The sequence below is a fragment of the Ranitomeya imitator genome, chromosome 1, assembly GCF_032444005.1.
Source record: "Ranitomeya imitator isolate aRanImi1 chromosome 1, aRanImi1.pri, whole genome shotgun sequence".
Taxonomy (NCBI): Eukaryota; Metazoa; Chordata; class Amphibia; order Anura; family Dendrobatidae; genus Ranitomeya; species Ranitomeya imitator.
In genome coordinates this window covers 870,850,720-870,872,467 of record NC_091282.1, presented here as the reverse complement: position 1 = coordinate 870,872,467, position 21,748 = coordinate 870,850,720, and positions in this window count along the sequence as shown.

Below are 21,748 nucleotides of genomic sequence, written 5' to 3'. Positions count from 1 at the left end.
TCTAGAAAGTTTTCGCCTGCTGAGCGCAATTATGACGTTGGCAATCGAGAGTTGTTGGCCATGAAGTGGGAATTCGAGGAGTGGCGTCATTGGCTTGAAGGAGCCAAGCATCGCGTGGTGGTCTTGACGGATCACAAGAATTTGACTTATCTCGAGTCTGCCAAACGGTTGAATCCTAGACAGGCTCGTTGGTTGCTATTTTTCTCCCATTTTGATTTTGTGGTTTCGTACCTTCCGGGCTCTAAGAATGTGAAGGCTGATGCCCTGTCAAGGAGTTTTGTGCCCGACTCTCCGGGTGTTCCTGAGCCGGCGGGTATTCTCAAAGAGGGGGTAATTTTGTCTGTCATCTCCCCTGATTTGCGGCGGGTGCTGCAAAAATTTCAGGCTGATAGACCTGACCGTTGCCCAGCGGAGAAACTGTTTGTCCCTGATAAATGGACTAGTAGAGTTATCTCTGAGGTTCATTGTTCGGTGTTGGCTGGTCATCCTGGAATCTTTGGTACCAGAGATTTGGTGGCTAGATCCTTTTCGTGGCCGTCTTTGTCGCGGGATGTGCGTTCTTTTGTGCAGTCCTGTGGGACTTGTGCTCGGGCTAAGCCCTGCTGTTCTCGTGCCAGTGGGTTGCTTTTGCCCTTGCCAGTCCCGAAGAGGCCCTGGATGCATATTTCTATGGATTTTATTTAGGATCTCCCTGTCTCTCAAAAGATGTCGGTCATTTGGGTGGTTTGTGATCGCTTCTCTAAGATTATTTATTATACATTTTTATAGCGCCATTTATTCCATGGCGCTTTACATGTGAATACGGGGCAAATATAGACAAATACATTAAACATGAGCAGATAACAAGGCACACGAGTACATAAGGAGGGAGGACCCTGCCCGCAAGGGCTCACAGTCTGCAGGGGGTCCATTTGGTACCCTTGTCTAAATTGCCTTTCTCCTCTGATTTGGTGCCATTGTTTTTCCAGCATGTGGTTCGTTTACATGGCATTCCGGAGAACATCGTTTCGGACAGAGGTTCCCAGTTTGTTTCGAGGTTTTGGTGATCCTTTTGTGCTAGGATGGGCATTGATTTGTCTTTTTCCTCGGCTTTCCATCCTCAGACAAATGGCCAAACCGAACGAACTAATCAGACTTTGGAAACATATCTGAGATGCTTTGTTTCTGCTGATCAGGATGATTGGGTGTCCTTTTTGCCTTTGGCTGAGTACGCCCTTAATAATCGTGCCAGCTCGGCTACTTTGGTTTCGCCGTTTTTCTGCAATTCTGGTTTCCATCCTCGTTTCTCTTCAGGGCAGGTTGAGTCTTCGGACTGTCCTGGTGTAGATACTGTGGTGGATAGGTTGCAGCAGATTTGGACTCATGTGGTGGACAATTTGACATTGTCCCAGGAGAAGGCTCAACGTTTCGCTAACCGCCGGCGCTGTGTGGGTTCCCGACTTCGTGTTGGGGATTTGGTTTGGTTGTCGTCTCGTTATGTTCCTATGAAGGTTTCCTCTCCTAAGTTTAAACCTCGTTTCATTGGTCCGTATAAGATTTCTGAGGTTCTCAATCCTGTGTCATTTCGTTTGACCCTTCCAGCTTCTTTTGCCATCCATAATGTATTCCATAGGTCGTTGTTGCGGAGATACGTGGCGCCTGTGGTTCCATCCGTTGATCCTCCTGCCCCGGTGTTGGTTGAGGGGGAGTTGGAGTATGTGGTGGAGAAGATTTTGGATTCTCATATTTCGAGACGGAAACTCCAGTACCTGGTCAAGTGGAAGGGTTATGGTCAGGAAGATATTTCCTGGGTCTTTGCATCTGATGTTCATGTTGCCGATCTGGTTCGTGCCTTTCATTTGGCTCATCCTGGTCGGCCTGGGGGCTCTGGTGAGGGTTCAGTGACCCCTCCTCAAGGGGGGGTACTGTTGTGAATTCTGTTGTCAAGCTCCCTCCTGTGGTCATGAATGGTACTTCGGCTGGTTCTGTCCATGGGCTTCCTCTGGTGGTTGTGAGTGGGGCTGCGGCTTCTGAGTTTCCTTCCACAGGTGACGAGGTTAATTCGTTAGCTGGCTGCTCTATTTAACTCCACTTAGATCATTGCTCCATGCCACCTGTCAATGTTCCAGTATTGGTCTAGTTCACTCCTGGATCTTTCTTGTGACCTGTCTTCCCAGCAGAAGCTAAGTTCCTGCTTGTTTTTCTCTGTTTGCTATTTTTCTGTCCAGCTTGCTATTTTGATTTTTGTCTTGCTTGCTGGAAGCTCTGGGACGCAGAGGGAGCGCCTCCGCACCGTGAGTCGGTGCGGAGGGTCTTTTTGTGCCCTCTGCGTGGTTTTGTTGCCCTCTTTTTGTAGTTTTTTGTGCTGACCGCAAAGTTACCTTTCCTATCCTCAGTCTGTTCAGTAAGTCGGGCCTCACTTTGCTAAATCTATTTCATCTCTGTGTTTGTAATTTTCATCTTTACTCACAGTCATTATATGTGGGGGGCTGCCTTTTCCTTTGGGGAATTTCTCTGAGGCAAGGTAGGCTTTATTTTTCTATCTTCAGGGCTAGCTAGTTCCTTAGGCTGTGACGAGATGCATAGGGAGCGTTAGGAGCAATCCACGGCTATTTCTAGTGTGTGTGATAGGATTAGGGATTCCGGTCAGCAGAGTTCCCACGTCTCAGAGCTCGTCCTATATTATTAGTAACTATCAGGTCATTCCGTGTGCTCTTAACCACCAGGTCAATTATTGTCCTAACCACCAGGTCATAACAGTGAGTATATAACTATTTTTTATTTTAATTCTTTTTTTAACAGGGAAATGATGCCCACATTGCTATATACTACGTGGGCTGTGCAATATACTACGTGGGCTGTGCAATATACTACGCGGGCTGGGCAATATACTACACGGGCTGGGCAATATACTACACAGGCTGTGCAATATACTACGCGGGCTGTGCAATATACTATGTGGGCTGTGCAATATACTACGTGACTGGGCAATATACTACGTGACTGGGCAATATACTACGTGACTGGGCAAAATACTACGTGACTGGGCAATATACTACGTGGCTGGGCAATATACTATGTAGCTGGGCAATATACTACGTGACTGGGCAATATACTACGTGGCTGAGCAATATACTACGTAGCTGGGCAATATACTACGTGACTGGGCAATATACTACGTGACTGGGCAATATACTACGTGACTGGGCAATATACTACGTCACTGGGCAATATACTACGTGGCTGGGCAATATACTACGTGACTGGGCAATATACTATGTCGCTGGGCAATATACTACGTCACTCGGCAATATACTACGTGACTGGGCAATATACTACGCGCGCTGGGCAATATACTACGCGGGCTGGGCAATATACTTCGCGGGCTGTGCAATATACTTGAGAAAGGCATCAGCTGAAACGCACGTTGGGGTGGGCAGGAGCTGGGTGCACATCTATCCATATTCTCCAATCTACGGGTATGTACAACTATATGTATGTATAATTATATTTGACCTTTCTTTGCCAGCAATACATGATAATTATTTGGCTGTACTGTTTTTACATATGCGAGAGTGGTACTAATAACATCATTAATATTAGATATTAGTATGTGCACCCACTTGTGTCCTATTTTGCGTGCTGAGGATGTCATGGGGGATCCTCCTCTCTCTGCTGTTTTATACCTGTTGTGACTAATAAAAGTTTTTTCTGTGATTTACATATAATTTGACTCATGACTGCTTTTTTTATTGTTTTTTTGGTTATAATAAATATGCAGTTTGTCTGCTACGGTCCTGCCCAGTATTATTATTTTTCACTATATTGCTCACTAATGTGATTTTACTGACATGTTATCTACTAAGTATCTTTGCAATATACTACGCGGGCTGTGCAATATACTACGTGGGCTGTGCAATATACTATGCGGGCTGTGCAATATACTATGTGACTGGGCAATATACTACGTGACTGGGCAATATACTACGTGGCTGGGCAATATACTACGTGACTGGGCAATATAGTACGTGACTGGGCAATATACTACGTTATTGGGCAATATACTACGTGGCTGGGCAATATACTATGTAGCTGAGCAATATCGTACGTGACTGGGCAATATAGTACGTGACTGGGTAATATACTACGTGGCTGGGCAATATACTATGTGGCTGGGCAATATACTACGTGACTGGGCAATATACTACGTGGTTGGGCATATACTATGTGGCTTGGCAATATACTACGTGGGCTGTGCAATATACTACGTGGACATGCATATTCCAGAATACCCGATGCGTTAGAATCGGGCAACCATCTAGTAGTCTATAAACTTCTGACAACATGTCTCCAAATTTCCAAGCAATAAATTTTGTATTTTTTTCTGACAAAGAAAAATGGTCAAAATAAAAAAAAACATTTTTTTCAGACCTCAAATAATGCAAGGAAAACATGTTCGTAATCATTTAGAAATAACAATACTAATGTTTTAACTCAGGAAGAATTCAGAAATCAATATTTTGTGGAATAACCATGATTTTTAATCCCAGCTTTCATGCGTCTTGGCATGCTTTCCACCAATCTTTCACACTGCTTCTGGGGCAAAAATTTAAGCAGTTCTTCTTTGTTTGATGGCTTGTGACTATCCATCATCCTCTTGAGTACATTCCAGATGTTTTCAATGGGGTTCAGGTCTGGAGATTGGGCTGCCCACGACAGGGTTTTGATGTGGTCATCTCTTAATTTTTGCAAGAGCTGTAGGTGGGACACAGTGTGAGAGGACAGTGTGAAGAAGGGGCCCTGCATGAAAAGGAGAAAACAGTGTGGAGACCATGTACCATAATAGGGACAGTGTGTGGGACATACCTTGAGCCCAGCTTGTGCTTTTAGAGACACACACCCCGTAAAGTAAGCGGGCTCTCCACACTACAGAAATGCCAAACATGTGGATCCTAAGGGCTCACTTACATTTGCATATAAAAAATTTCAATGTTGCTCCAGAAAAGTATGGTGAGTGGAATCTCTATGATTGAACTTTTGTCATGCAAGTGCTAGTCTCATAGAGCACAGGGTGACTGCGACTCTAATGAGCGGTGTAGTTACTGACATCACTTCTGTCCAGAGCCGCCAGGTCTCACAGAGCACAGCGGGACCCAGAGTGGCTGCTGCAACAGCCTAAGGAGAACTTTGTTCTCTGAATGAAGCTTCATAGCCTTATGATTCAGGGATTGTAGTGGGAACCCCAAAGATTATGCCGAACCTGCAACGGAACTTATTGGTTTTCTACTAAATTGGTGAATGTGGGACATTGTCTTCTCTTTATTTCTCTCTTCTTATGTCTTTCAGGTATCCATTTGTGGGCCGCAGCGGATTACCTATACTACATCGGACCTGCATGGCTTTTTTTAATAAATCGTTGAACCAGGGAAAGTGTCGGGGAATCTATATTCACATAAAGTATTTTTTGTGTGTGTTTTTATTTTTGATTACTGGGTTAGTAATGGGGGTGTCCGATAGACACCTCTCCATTACTAATGTAAGAACTTGATGCCAGCTGTGTTTTTTGACAAATCACAGCTAACATCAACCCCAACTACCATTATGTCCGATATACGAGTGCAATTGCAGCATGCTACAATTTTTTCCTCATTGAATAACATTGGTCAGTGTGGAAAAACAATGTTTTCTCGCATTGCACTCCTCCTTATTATACAACAGTATAAGCAAGGCCCAAAAGTACTTTAGGCACATTGTGTGGCTTAGAAGAAAGGGAATGAATTTGGATTTAAGAGTGCAGAATTTGTTGTATTTCTTTTTTCTCAACATGCTTCTATCACCCCACCCTGATGACGTCTCAATTCAGGGAAAAAGGTGGCGTGGTCAGAAGCATCGACCATTGTAAATTATGACTAGACAAAGTGTGTCGGCAGCCACTAATGATGCAGGTGGCAGGGACAGAAGATGCTGCATTTACTTCTACATCAACAATCCTGAAGGTCATCAGACAATGACAGTGACAGAAGTTGCGGTAAGATCTACAGCATTGCTCCACTCTGATGTACTGTTTCAGGAAGAGGGGATAAAAGTGATTGCTGGGCCAAGATGTTTGAGGCCTTACTCAAAGTGTAAAAGAAAGTAAAGAAACAAAATGTGGAGAATGGTAGATAATTTTATAATAAAGTAAATGGCAAAAGTGGTTCAAGATACTTGTAAAGGTAATTAAAGGGATCAGACAACCAACAAGACGTTTGAAATCCTAAACATACAAATTAATAGGAACATTCTTTTGATCATTTTGCTAGTACTTTTTCTACCCTAAAAACAATGCAAAAAGAATGAAAGATGCAATGTGATCATACCTGTAGGAAGCAGAAATTATATAGTAAAAGTCATTGAATTATATACAAAGCCTTTCACTTTAACGTGTATTTATACATACAGTTTTTATTGTAGTTAAAGGAAAAAAACGTTACCGTAATAAATATCCCAAATGTTTTAGAAAAGACATAACTGGCCATCTAGTGATGATGTAGGGGTAGTACAAGAAACTTTTTATACCTACTAGCAATGCCAGCTTACAATACATTGCACTACATTGCTTTTGCTAATTGCTATTTGTCATACAGCAGTGATGATCAAAGATATCAGGGCACTGTGAAACATTAAGCTGCAAGTCCAGTTGGTGTTGGTAAGGAACAATTTAACTCTATGCAAACTACAAACTATTAAGGACACAATAAGCCATACTTTAAGTTGCATACAAACAATTCTAAATAATCATGTATTTTTTGTATTGCCTCAGGCATAAGCAGCAGGAATAATGTCCTAAGGTAATATCATACACATTTGAACTGTCCTCATCACTGTTTTCTAGTAACTGTTTTAGAGAGATTGGTAAATATCACTACAAAAGAAAGAGTATTTTGTTTGTTATTTTGCCTTACTGTTTCTGCATACAGGAAAGATATATATCTTGGTATCATGTTGGCCAATAGATACCTTTGACAGTCTTAGTGCAGGAATGAATGTGTTGCATGGATTTATGTCTTTTTACATCAACTAAGAAACTAAGAAATTTGCCCCTCAGACCATGTGGGGTCATCACAACAGAACCAGACCCCAATCCGAGGACAATAAAACATTCCCTATCTAAGAACTGGTCCAATATTTATGGACATAGCTGTTTATCACCCATGGTAATTCTGCTTCATGTCACCTGTCTTATCCATGTTTTTTTTTGTCCTGTGATGTGTTGTGCATAAATATGTGATTCTCCAGAATTTCTTTCAGTCTTTGCCTGATGAAGAGACGTATGTAGTCTCGAAAGCTTGCAATTTGTTACCATCTTTTCAGTTAGCCATTAAAAGGTATCAACCACTGAGGACTCTCAATTCTAAATATTTTTTATTTCTGCATAATAAAATAAAAACATTTAACAAAAAAATATTTTGTTTTTATAACACCGTATTCTGAGAGCCATAACTTTATGTGTCTGTCGAAGGAGTTATATCAGTGCTTGTTATTTGCTTTCTATTTATTATTTGCACCATTTTGGACTACATAGGACTTTTTGTTTTTATTCTTTTTCGGGAAGAAGAGAGTGATTTAAACTAAAAATAAAACACAATTTAGTGTTCCTTCCTTTGAATAGTTTATATATATACATATACATATACATATATATACATATATATGTATATATATATATATATATACATATATATATATATATATATATGTATATATATATATATACATATACATATATATGCAGTAAGGAAAATAACTATTTGGTACATGGCCAATTTTGCAAGTTTTCCTACTTGCAAAGAATGAGGAAGTCTGACATTATTATCATACGTACACTTCAACTGTGAGAGACGGAATCTAAAAATAAAAAAACAGAAAATTCCATTGCATGATATTTAAATATTTAAATTCCATTTTGTTGCATGAAATAAGTATTTGATAAACTACCAACAAGCAAGAATTCTGGCTCTCACAGACCTATTAGTTTTTCTTTAAGAAGCCCTCATACTCTTCACTCATTATCTGTATTAATTGCACCTATTTGGACTCATTACCTGAATAAAAGACACCTGTCCACACACTTAGTCAATCACACTCCAGCCTCTCCACCATGACCAAGAGCAAAGAGATGCCTAAGGACACCAGGGACAAAATTGTAGACCTGCACAAGGCTGGCATTGGCTACAGGACACTAGGCAAGCAGCTTGGTGAGAAGGCAACAACTGTTGGCACAATTATTAGAAAATGGATGAAATACAAGATGACTGTTAATCTTCCTTGGTCTGGGGCTCCATGCAAGAGCCTGCCTTGTGGGATAAAGATGATTCTGAGAAATACAAGATGACTGTTAATCTTCCTCGGTCTGGGGCTCCATGCAAGAGCCTGCCTTCTGGGATAAAGATGATTCTGAGTTTGCCAAGGACCATCTGGATGATCCAGAGGAGGAATGGGAGAAGGTCATGTGGTCAGATGAAACCAAAATAGAACTTTTTGGTATCAACTCCACTCACCGTCTTTTGGAGGAAGAAGAAGGATGAGAATAGCCACAAAAACACCATCTCAACCATGAAACATGGTGAGGGAGGCATCATACTTTTACGGTTCTTTTCTGCAAGGTGGACAGGACTACAGCACCGTATTGAAGGGAGAATGGATGGGGTCATGTACAGTTAGGGCCAGAAATATTTGGACAGTGACACAAGTTTTGTTATTTTAGCTGTTTACAAAAACATGTTCAGAAATACAATTATATATATAATATGGGCTGAAAGTGCACACTCCCAGCTGCAATATGATAGTTTCCACATCCAAATCGGAGAAAGGGTTTAGGAATCATAGCTCTGTAATGCATAGCGTCCTCTTTTTCAAGGGACCAAAAGTAATTGGACAATGGACTCTAAGGGCTGCAATTAACTCTGAAGGCGTCTCCCTCGTTAACCTGTAATCAATGAAGTAGTTAAAAGGTCAGGGGTGGATTCCAGGTGTGTGGTTTTGCATTTGGAAGCTGTTGCTGTGAGCAGACAACATGCGGTCAAAGGAACTCTCAATTGAGGTGAAGCAGAACATCCTGAGGCTGAAAAAAAAAAAAAATCCATCAGAGAGATAGCAGACATGCTTGGAGTAGCAAAATCAACAGTTGGGTACATTCTGAGAAAAAAGGAATTGACTGGTGAGCTTGGGAACTCAAAAAGGCCTGGGCGTCCACGGATGACAACAGTGGTGGATGATCGCCGCATACTTAATTTGGTGAAGAAGAACCCGTTCACAACATCAACTGAAGTCCAGAACACTCTCAGTGAAGTAGGTGTATCTGTCTCTAAGTCAACAGTAAAGAGAAGACTCCATGACAGTAAATACAAAGGGTTCACATCTAGATGCAAACCATTCATCAATACCAAAAATAGACAGGCCAGAGTTAAATTTGCAGAAAAACACCTCAAGAAGCCAGCTCAGTTCTGGAAAAGTATTCTATGGACAGATGAGACAAAGATCAACCTGTACCAGAATGATGGGAAGAAAAAAGTTTGGAGAAGAAAGGGAACGGCACATGATCCAAGGCACACCACATCCTCTGTAAAACATGGTGGAGGCAACGTGATGGCATGGGCATGCATGGCTTTCAATGGCACTGGGTCACTTGTGTTTATTGATGACATAAGAGCAGACAAGAGTAGCCGGATGAATTCTGAAGTGTACCGGGATATACTTTCAGCCCAGATTCTGCCAAATGCTGCAAAGTTGATTGGACGGCGCTTCATAGTACAGATGGACAATGACCCCAAGCATACAGCCAAAGCTACCCAGGAGTTCATGAGTGCCAAAAAGTGGAACATTCTGCAATGGCCAAGTCAATCTCCAGATCTAAACCCAATTGAGCATGCATTTCACTTGCTCAAATCCAGACTTAAGACGGAAAGACCCACAAACAAGCAAGACCTGAAGGCTGCGGCTGTAAAGGCCTGGCAAAACATTAAGAAGGAGGAAACCCAGCGTTTGGTGATGTCCATGGGTTCCAGACTTAAGGCAGTGATTGCCTCCAAAGGATTTGCAACAAAATATTGAAAATAAAAATATTTTGTTTGGGTTATGTTTATTGGTCCAATTACTTTTGACCTCCTAAAATGTGGAGTGTTTGTAAAGAAATGTGTACAATTCCTACATTTTCTATCAGATATTTTTGTTCAACCCTTCAAATTAAACGTTACAATCTGCACTTGAATTCTGTTGTAGAGGTTTCATTTCAAATCCAATGTGGTGGCATGCAGAGCCCAACTCGCGAAAATTGTGTCACTGTCCAAATATTTCAGGCCCTAACTGTATAGCGAGATTTTGGCCAACATCCTCCTTCCTTCAGTAAGGACAATGATCTGAAACATACCGCCAGGACAACTAAAGAGTGGCTCCATAAGCAGCATTTCAAGGTCCTGTAGTGGCCTAGCCAATAGGGAGCTGAAACCCAGTGTTGCCTAGTGACAGCCCAGAAACCTGAAAGATCTGGAGAAGATCTGTATGGATGAGTGGGCTAAAATCCCTGCTGAAATGTGTGCAAACTTGGTTGAGAACTACAGGAAACGTCTGACCTCTGTAATTGAAACTAAAGTCCAGAGTCCCATTTTCTAAAGTTATCCAATAAATAAATAATACATTTTACTTGTGAAAATATTCCTTTATCTGAAGATTCTAGTTTCATCTAAGCTTGAGGAGCACATACTCAAAACCTATTCTGGACGGATAAGGAGTGGCAAGTGCAGTTACCAACCATTACCATCTGCCACTACTTAATAATATAGGCCCTAATATAATACTCACCAAAAGTGTGGAGAACTAACTTAGAATAGAACCCAGCTTCATGGATGCCCTTCAATCACTGGCTTTCCATGGCATAATATACAGTACCTTCCCTCCTTAACTATTTTGCTGTAGGCTTACATTATGTAAGTGGAAACAAAGTTAAGAACGTTTAAATTCAACGACAAAATGAAACAATTTCCTGTGTCCTCAAGGCCAAAACAAGGTATTATTTCAATAAACTTTGTATACATCATCAGTACAAGCAAACGTAAGAATCTTTGTAGTATATCCTATCAGAGAAATATGATTCTATTTCTACTTATGAGCTATTTCTCCTCCCATTCTCCCTAGCCTCTGGAACTCATCATTAGCTCAAAATGATCCAAGTAACGTTTTTATATAGTCTAGACAATTTACAAATATTGGTATTGCTATAATACTGAGTTTTATCATCACCTGCAATAAAATTGATCTGCTTAGAAATTTTCTTCATTCTAACTCAACAATGGCTACAACATATTCTAGGTATTCACTACTGTGATTTATGCTTTGTATACTGGTCTATAAATTGTATAAAATATATACTCGAGTACTAGAAATCAAATTGGTATATTGGTTTCTACTGTATATTTGTCGTTATATTCACAAGTACGTGAATGTGCACTGGTTTCCAAATTTCTATATAATCACATGCTGCAGGAACGGCTAGACATTCATACAGTTTAAATGCTGTAGAAGAGTAGAATATTATGTGTCCATTACTTTCAATGTCTTTATTATGTGTCTATGATACATAGATTATTCAGATAATGCCTAAATACACTAATTTATTAGTGCTAAGAATTTAATTCTTGATGGCTACAGACAAAAATGCTTTCCAGATTGCTTTAATTGAGTCTTAATTAGCATACCTGTAGACACCACCTGGAAAATTGATTGTCAAAAGTGCAACCCTCAAAATCTGGCAAGTGCATGGCTTTTGAGAACGAAGATTACAGATCAGTAATATACAACTGGCTGTGGTAGAACTCCCAATTCCCCACCATGTACAGGTATGTATGACTCTAAAGACTTGTTGAATACATTAAACTGCTTGAACCTTGTCTTCAACACCAAAATACATACAGTACCCAACTTTGAAAGAGCCCTATAATGGAGAGATAATACCATTAGCGTTAAAATTTATACCATCATTGCTAAAACAAGGTATTAAAAATTAACCCATGAACCGGTCTACATGTTTCAATAGGTTATGCCTTATTCATGGCAAACAGCCAAATTCATACAGTATACTACAATGCGGATTTGTAGATTTAGGTTTAATATGTTCTTCATACTGGAAAGTAACAGAAGTAGCATGATTTTGTATATTTAGCAGAACCAAGTAAAATAACAATATTTATTTCAATCGAAAGGTAAATCTTAACTAAAATACACACATTTATGGAGATGAAAACAAAATTTGTATTATCTGTTTATTACCTAACTGCCAGTTTAATTTATGTGGTTGAGTTCATGATTTCCTTTTATATACTTTTTTTAAGTTTTTTTGCACATAAAACTACTAGGTGGAGCCCAAACTCTTTAGAAATCAGATTTTAATAGATCTCTGTTCTTTAAATAAAATAAGTTATTCACTCTTACCCGACTTACATCCCATTGATTGAAAATACCAGAATTTAGTTTCACCTTTAAAATATCTGCTAATTCTAAAGGTTCACATACTTTTGCTATATTCATATTGCTATGTCTATATTCTTGCTCCTTCCCTTACCATTTCTCTTTTCTCTTCCCTTTTTTGTGTACAAATCCCCTTTATATGTTGATTGGGTTGCCATGGGTTATAACTCAATACAGTGGGGGAAATAAGTATTTGATCCCTTGCTGATTTTCTAACTTTGCCCACTAACAAAGACAGTCCATAATTTTAAGGGTAGGTTAATCGAGAGATAGAATATCAAAAATAAAATCTAGAAAATGACATTGTATAAATTATATACATTTATTTGCATTTTGCAGTGAGAAATAAATATTTGATTCATCTGGTAAACAAGACATAATACTTGGCGGCAAACCATTGTTGGGAAGCACAGCGGTCAGACGATTTTTTGTAGTTGATGATCAGGTTTGCACACATGTCAGGAGGAAGTTTTGTTCATTCCTCTTTGCAGATCATCTCTATATCATTAAGATTTTGAAGCTGTCGTTTGGCAATTCGGAGCTTCAACTCTTTCCATAAGTTTTCTATGGGACTAAGGTCTGGAGACTGGCAAGGCCACCCCATGACCTTAATGTGCTTCTTTTTGAGCCACTCCTTTGTTGCCTTGGCTGTATGTTTTGGGTCATTGTCTTGCTGGAAGACCCAGCCATGACCCATTTTTAATGTCCTGGTGAAGGGAAGGAGGTTGCCACTAAGGATTTTACAGTACTTGACTCCATCCATTCTCCCTTTTAACTTACCCTTAAAATAATAAACTGCTCATGTCTTTGTCAGTAGGCAAACTTACAAAATCAGCAAGGGATCAAATATTTATTTTCCCCACTGTACATATATATCGCTTGCCTGCATTAGGACCTGAATGAGTGGAGCCAGACATCTTGGTGGGCTTGATGTCCCCTTATAATACAAAGGTGATATCAACCCCACAACTATTACTCCACTTGCCACCACACCAGGGCAAGAGGAAGAGTGGAGGATGTGCCACTTGTGGGATGGCTGAGGGCTGATGTTCTTAGTCTGGGAGGGGGCCAATATCCATGGCCCCTTCCTAGGCTTCTAATTTCAGACTGCAGCTGTCTATTTAGACTTTGCTCGTTAGTAAATAAAGCGGGGGTCTCACCTATAATTACCTGTAAAGGCTAAGCAAACATCTGTGAGCTGATATTAATAGCCTGGGAACCTTCATGGCTTTTGGACCCTTCCCAGAATATTAACATCAGTCCCCAGCCATCAGTGATCGCATGTAGACCAGGTGGCAATGATGAGAGCTGCATTAAGCACCCGGTGCCTAGGAGCAGCGCTAATTGTACTGCTTCTTCCTGGCTCTGGTATGTGTCACACTGATGACACACAAATCTCATCCATGTGTCATCAGTGTGCAGCATGCATTTTGTCCGTGCTGCGTGAAAAAAAAGGACATGTGTGCCGGTTTTTCACACAAACACACGGTTCGTGTGAAAAACCTGACGTGTGCACCACTATTGAAAATAATTGGTTTTGAGTATGTCCATATTTGCAGTCCTTATAAAACGAACCGCATACGGACATAAAAAGTCGACATGTGAAGAAGGCCTAAATGACTCACTGGCTCATGACTACTACATAATTTTATTCTCCCTTGATCCATATAACAACTTGCAGGATTATAAATTCGACTAGCATTAGACTACAATCGTATTGGCCTATGATAAGTCACGTCACCATATGTGCAAAGCTACATGCTAAGAAACACGTGTAGAAATGTAAATGAATACTGTAAAAAGAACTTACAATATATCCAGGCAACTTATTCAATCATCATTAATTATATATTAAGTATCCCAAAAAAAGTCTCTAGTGTTTATGATGGGGATATAATAGTGGGCTTAACTCTAAGCAAAAACTCCTGTAAAATAGTGTATTCTTTGTACAGTGTCGTAGAATTAATTGGTGCAATGATGATAATAAACAGAACTATATTTTATAACCAGATGGACACTTTCTTTAAAAGCACACTTTTCTTACAAAACCAAAATGTACTAATAATTTTTGTTCCCAAAAGTATTATGCACTTGAAAGTCACTTGGGGAGTGCATTTGTGCCAAAGGGGGTGCAAAATTGACAGATTGTTCAGTGGGTTTCCAATAATAATGTGAATTTGACTTACTTAGCATCTGCACATTAGGAATATCTCTTCTAAACTAACGCTCACAATAATGTGCAATGTAACTTCTGTCTCCCGTTTATAAAGAGAAACATTTGAAATGTAGCAGAATGACTCTGTGAATATCTCAGTGTGCTTCTGGCAGAATCCTAGCCACGAAGAAGCATCTTTCAGGCTTTGCACAAAGCATCTATTAGCAAATGCTCTCACAGCACTACCCAAACTGAATTTGCATTACTACTGTCCGCCAAGCCAACTGGCAAACAGCTTCACCAACGGAATTCATCCATATGTCATCAAGAAAATGCATTTTTAAAACAATGACATTATGAATCGTACTGTTCATCTTGGCCCCATGCAAGGAACTAATAAACGGACATAAAAGAGGCATCAGAAAACAATGCCATTATAAATAATGGTGTTTACCACAATACTATCAGAGACAGAGTGTTTCTGTTAATTTCCGGTCGTAAGAATTTAGGTGTTATTGAAAATGTCTCAGCAGGTCAGCACATCGTACACTGTGTTATGCTCTGCAACGGACAGTTATTTACTGTCTCCTACTAATGACAATCCAGGGAAAATTTCTAAAATTGACTGAAGGGGAAAAAATGTTTATCTAAAGAATTACAATATGAAAAGGGATTGCCAAGAAGTCGAGATTGGTAATAAAGGCAGAGAGTTTTATTGAGAGGTGTTTTGTTATTTTTGTAGGATAAATTTTCTAGAACGCCACTTTGGATAATAGTACAGGAAAAAGTCATATACAAAAGAGTGCTGAATGTAAATATGGTCTTATGGCTAAAGAATAGGTGGAGTAGAAATCAGTTTAGACTTCCGATTTTACCAAGTACGAAAAAAACAGGCCGATTTTTTTTTTTGCCCAGACTTTTGATCAGAGTTTGACCACAGTGTAATTAATTTTTCTCATAAGTGGAGCAAAATGTAAATAACCCTTCTCCTTTCTGACAGTCTATGAAAGCCGAATCACATGCGGATGTCATCCGAGTGCAGTCCGATTTTGTCATGGACCCATAGACTTGCATTGCCAATTTTGATCTGACTCTCGCATCAAAATCGGACACGTCTCCACGATTTTCCACGAAAAATCACAACATATGAATAGCCCCATTAGACAATAGGCTTGGGCAAGGCACATAAAATATGTGAAGGTAACAGTAAAAATAAGATGATTTAAAAAAAATAATTAAATGCACGTTATGGATGTGAACATGCTGCCACCTGCAGAAGGTGACTTTTTTAAGTATACACTGTATAACATTCATTATGTAAAATAGGGGGCAAGTTACTGAGGGATCATTGACCTGTTAGAAGCAATACACATGAATACCTAATTAGAGCACCACATGAAGACCCCACAGGCCGCCCTGGAGCACGAGCATATCATTAACTCAACACTGAGAATACAGATTAAACAACAACCACAAGACAGATTTCATCAACCAAGGTATCATTTTAATCAGTATAACGGCACCGACCTGACACTTTGTGGGATTTCTATAAATTCCCTCCACTTTGCCAGAAATCTAAGATGCTGCTTTTCCTGCACAGTGAAAACAGGCAGCATCAAAAATTCATTGTGGAACCGTTGTGGAATCTTGCTGAGAGGTTCCCTTTAACGCTAAATAAACTGACCTGTAATATACTATGAGTGCACAGAGTCTTTTTGTTATGTTTTTGGAACAGAAGCTGAATGGAAACTCCAAGTTTTTTAGTTTTTTAGATTTGGAGAAGGATTTAGAGAGATTCCTCTAGTTTACACTCAGTTTCTGCTCCAAAATCTTATTGAAAAAAGGCACATAGGCACTGAGTGAAAGCTCTCCAAAATCCTCATCATAAACTTGGAGTATCGACTCCAAAAACTGGACAAAAAGAAAGTGATAAAAAAAAACTATTAATGAATGAGCTTTTAAGCTGAGCTTTTAAGCTATGTGCACACATGTGAGTCTTTTTGCTGAATTTATGAAGCAGAAACTGTGTGCACATGACGTCTTTTAAACTAAGGCGAACCCAATGAGTTTTCCATACAAAAGACACTTCAGGAAACACTGGAGTTTTTTTTTCCTACAGTCATTTTTCGGTCATTTCTTGAGCGTTTTTTTTCATCCGGAAGTTTTTTCGAGGGTTTCCTATGATTTTTGTGAAGTCTTTTTTTTGCTGTCGGTTTCCAGCTGTTTTTTTTCACTCAGCCGAACAATAAACAAACCGCTAGCTATTTAAAACTGTGACAAAACACTCAAAAATGTAGGTTTATCTGATCATATGCACAGATAATTGATGTTACACAGAATTGCTTATGTTCATTTTTATGTTTATTTTTTAGAACTTTTTTTGATAGGTTTTTCAGGCACTTTGTATGGTGGAATCCGGCGTAAAAGACATTGTGCGTACATAGCTCCTGTGTAGCAACTCAATTACTTTACAGAGTTTTCAGATTTGGAGGAGGATTTGAAGATCATCTCCTCGGTTGTGAGCACATAGCTTGTTTCTGCTATATAATAATAATCTTTATTTATATAGCGCCAACATATTCCGCAGCACTTAACAGTTTAACAGTTCATACACAAGTCATAAGTAACAACGTTAAAAATAATACAATAATTAAAGCAAAACAAGATGACCCTGCTCGCGAGAGCTTATAATCTACAATGAGGTGGGGAAGACAAAGCACAGGAGGTTATTTACAATGATGGTCCAGACATCTTGAGGGAGTAGGAGATAGATAAAGGCTGCATGAGCTAGTCACCAGACAGTATTTGTGGTGCTATTGGGTGCGGTGGAGTTTGATGGAGGGTTATTCTCAGATAGAGCTATACATACACATGCACACATTGATTAGGGAACATGATAGGCCACCCTAAACAGATGTGTTATTAGGGAGTGCCTAAAACTGTGTAAGTTGTGGATAATCCTAATTTCTTGGGGTAGAGCATTCCAGAGGATTGGCGCCAACTGAGAGAAGTCTTGGAGCCAGGAGTTGGAGGTACGGATTAGTGCAGAGGTTAGTCAAAACTTGCTTACAGAGTGTAATGAGCATGCAGGCCGTTAAACAGAAATTAAGAAGGAGATGTAGGGAGGTGCAGCACTGTGGAGAGCATTTTGGGTGAGAACAAGCAGTTTGAATTGGATCCTATAATGAATGGGCAGCAAGTGCAATGACTGGCACAGAGCAGATGTGTCCGAGTACCGATTTGCTAGATGGGTGACCCTGGTTGCTGCATTAAGGATGGATTAGAGAGGGGAAAGTCGAGTGAGGCGGAGGCCAGTTAATAGAGTATTACAGTAGTCCAGGCGGGAGTGGATCAGAGCAACAGCGAGGGTCTTTGTTGTTTCCATGGTGAGAAAGGGGAAGATTCTAGAGATGTTCTTTAGGTGTAAGCGGCAAGAGCAGGCAAGAGATTGTATATGGAAGATGAAGGAAAGATTAGTGTCAAACATAACACCCAGATAGCGCGCCAGCTGCTGGGGTGTTATTATGGTGCCACCCAAGGAGAGGGAGATGTCAGATTTAGGGATGTTAGTAGATGGTGGGAGCAGAAGAAGTTCAGTTTTGGAAAAGTTGAGTTTCAGATAAAAAGCAGACATGATGTTGGAGCCTGCAGACAGACAGTCACCGGTGTACTGTAATACAGCAGGGGTAAGGTCAAGGTATGACATGTATAGTTCTCACGTGTATCCTTCTCACTGCTGGTGATATCTCTTCAAATCCTGGTCCTCTTCACCACATCCCACAGTCAGTTCTACCTCCCATACATGCTCTATCACAAATTTCCATAACCTCTCTAATCTTATACCCATTCGCCCAGCCCCCGCTTCCCCAGTCCCACTAACAGGAGCTCTGTGGAACGCTCGCTCTGTCTGCAACAATCTTTCCTACATCCACGATCTTTTTGTTACTACCAAACTTTCCTTCCTCGCCATCACCGAAACCTGGGTCACCCCTTCTGACACAGCCTCTCCTGCTGCACTTTCGTATGGTGGCTTCCACCTTTCTCACACACCCCGACCTAGCAGCAAGCATAGCGGAGGAGTTGGTTTTCACCTGTCAGATAACTGCTCCTTCACCCCAATCCCACTGCCACCCTCTGTTACCCTCCCTTCCTTTGAGGTGCACTCTGTACGCATCTATGCCGCCACCAACCTCCAACTGGCTGTCATTTACCACCCCCCAGGGCCAGCAACCACCTTCTTTGACCACTTCGCTACCTGGCTACTTCATTTTCTTTCTGCGGACATCCCCACTATCATCATGGACGACTTCAACATCCCCATTGACACTTCCCTCTCAGCTGCCACTAAACTCCTATCTCTCACTTCCTCCTTTGGCCTCACTCAATGGTCTTCTGCAGCCACTCACAAAGATGGTCACACACTGGACCTCATCTTCACCCTCCTCTGCTCCCTATATAATCTCTCTAACTCACCTCTTCCTCTTTCTGACCACAATCTACTCACATTCTCTTCCCTCTCCACTCCTTGTCCACAATCCCCACCCCACAAACTTGCACACCCTCACAGAAATCTTAAACACCTTGATCTACATTCACTTTCTGAACCCCCCCTCCCTCTCACAGACATAAGTTCCCGACACAATGCGGATGATGCTGCCGCTCTATATAACACTACAATAGCTGCAGCTTTGGAATCTCTTGCCCCTCTCACACATACCAAAGTTTGCAAATTCAACAGACAGCCCTGGCACACCAGCCTGACCAAAGAACTGAGGTGAGCTTCCAGGGCTGAAGAGCGGAGATGGAAAAGATCCCACTCCAATGAGCACTTTATCGCATTCAAAAAGTCTCTCACTACTTTCAAGACCACACTCGCCACAGCTAAACAAACCTACTTCTCATCTCTCATATCCTCCCTGTCTCAGAATCCTAAACAGTTATTCAACACCTTCAACTCTCTCCTCCGTCCCCCAGCACCTCCTCCCTCCCCACTCATCTCAGCTGAAGACTTTGCCTCATTTTTCAAGCAGAAGATTGAGAACATCAGAGACAGTTTTAGTCGACAACCCCCAGAGCCCTTCCTCCCAACTACCCAGCCCTCCACCTCCAAAACCAACTTCCTCACTATTACAAAAGTTTGACTCTCCACTCTACTCTCAAGATCGCATCTCACCACCTGTGTACTTGACCCGATCCCTTCCCACTTCATCCCAAACCTCGCCACAGTCTTCATCCCAACTCTAACCCATCTCTTCAACCTATCACTAACAACTGTTTTCCCCTCAAGCTTTAAACATGCCTCAATCACAGCTATCCTCAAAAAGCCTCCTCTTGACCCATCCTATGTAGCTAGCTATTGCCCTGTATCACTTCTCCCCTATGCCTCAAAACTACAGGAACAACATGTCCATTTTGAACTGTCCTACCATCTATCTTCCTGCTCCCTTTTCAACCGCTTACAATCAGGCTTCCGGTCACACCACTCCACTGAAACTGCCCTAACTAAGGTCACCAATGACCTATTAACAGCCAAGAGCAAGCAACACTACTCTATCCTCCTCCTCCTGGACCTGTCCTCTGCCTTTGACACAGTGGACCATTCCCTACTACTACAGACCCTCTCATCCCTTGGCATCACAGACTTGGCTTTATCCTGGATCTCGTCATACTTAACTGACCGAACATTCAGCATCTCCCATTCACACACCACCTCCTCACCTCGCCTCCTATCTGTCGGAGTACCGCAAGGTTCAGTTCTAGGGCCCTTGCTCTTCTCCATTTACACTTTTGGCCTGGGACAGCTCATAAAATCTCCTGGTTTTTAGTATCATCTCTATGCTGATGACACACAGATCTACATCTCTGGACCAGATATCACCACCCTACTAACCAGAATGTCTATCCGCTATTTCATCCTTCTTCTCCGCTAGATTTCTAAAACTTAACATGGATAAAACAGAATTCATTGTCTTTCCCCATCTCACATGACCCCCCCAACGAACCTATCCATTACAGTAAATGGCTGCCCACTCTCCCCAGTCCCACAAGCTCGCTGTCTTGGGGTAATCCTTGACACTGATCTCTCCTTCAAACCGCATAGCCAAGCCCTTTCCACTTCCTGCCGCCTTCAACTTAAAAATATTTCACGGATCCGTACATTCCTAAACCAAGAATCTGCGAAAACCCTAGTCCACGCCCTCATCATCTCCCGCCTCGACTACTGTAACCTCCTGCTCTGTGGCCTCCCCTCGAACACTCTCGCACCCCTCCAATCTCTTCTAAACTCATCTGCCCGACTAATCCACCTGTCCCCCCCATTTCCCGGCCTCTACCCTCTGTCAATCCCTTCACTGGCTCCCCATTACCCAGAGACTCCAGTACAAAAGCCTAACCATGACTTACAAAGCCATCCACAACCTGTCTCCTCCATACATCTGTGAACTTGTCTCCCGGTACTTTCCTGCATGCAACCTCCGATCCTCACAAGATCTTCTTCTCTACTCCCCACTTATCTCTTCTTCCCACAATTGCATACAAGATTTCTCTCGCGCATCACCCCTACTCACCCTACCACAACACATCAGACTCTCATCTACCATCGAAACCTTCAAAAAGAACCTGAAGACCTACCTCTTCTGGCAAGCATACAACCTGCAGTAATCACCGATCGACCAAACCACTGCACAACAAGCTCTATCCTTACCTACTGTATCCTCACCCATCCCTTGTAGATTGTGAGCCCTCGCGGGCAGGGTCCTCTCTCCTCCTGTACCAGTTGTGACTTGTATTGTTCAAGATTATTGTACCTGTTTTTATTATGTATATCCCTCCTCACATGTAAAGCGCCATGGAACAAATGTCGCTATAATAATAAATAATAATAATAGCTGTGTGTCATCAGCATAAAGATGGTACTGAAAGCCAAATCTGCTGATGGTCTGTCCAATTGGGGCCGTGTAGAGAGAGAAGAGAAGTGGCCAAGCACTGATCCCCGAGGAACCCCAACAGTGAGAGGAATAGGAGACAGCCAGTAAGCGATACACTGAAGGAGCAGTCAGAAAGATAGGAAGAGAACCAGGAGAACGCAGTGTCCTTTATTCCTACTGACTGGAG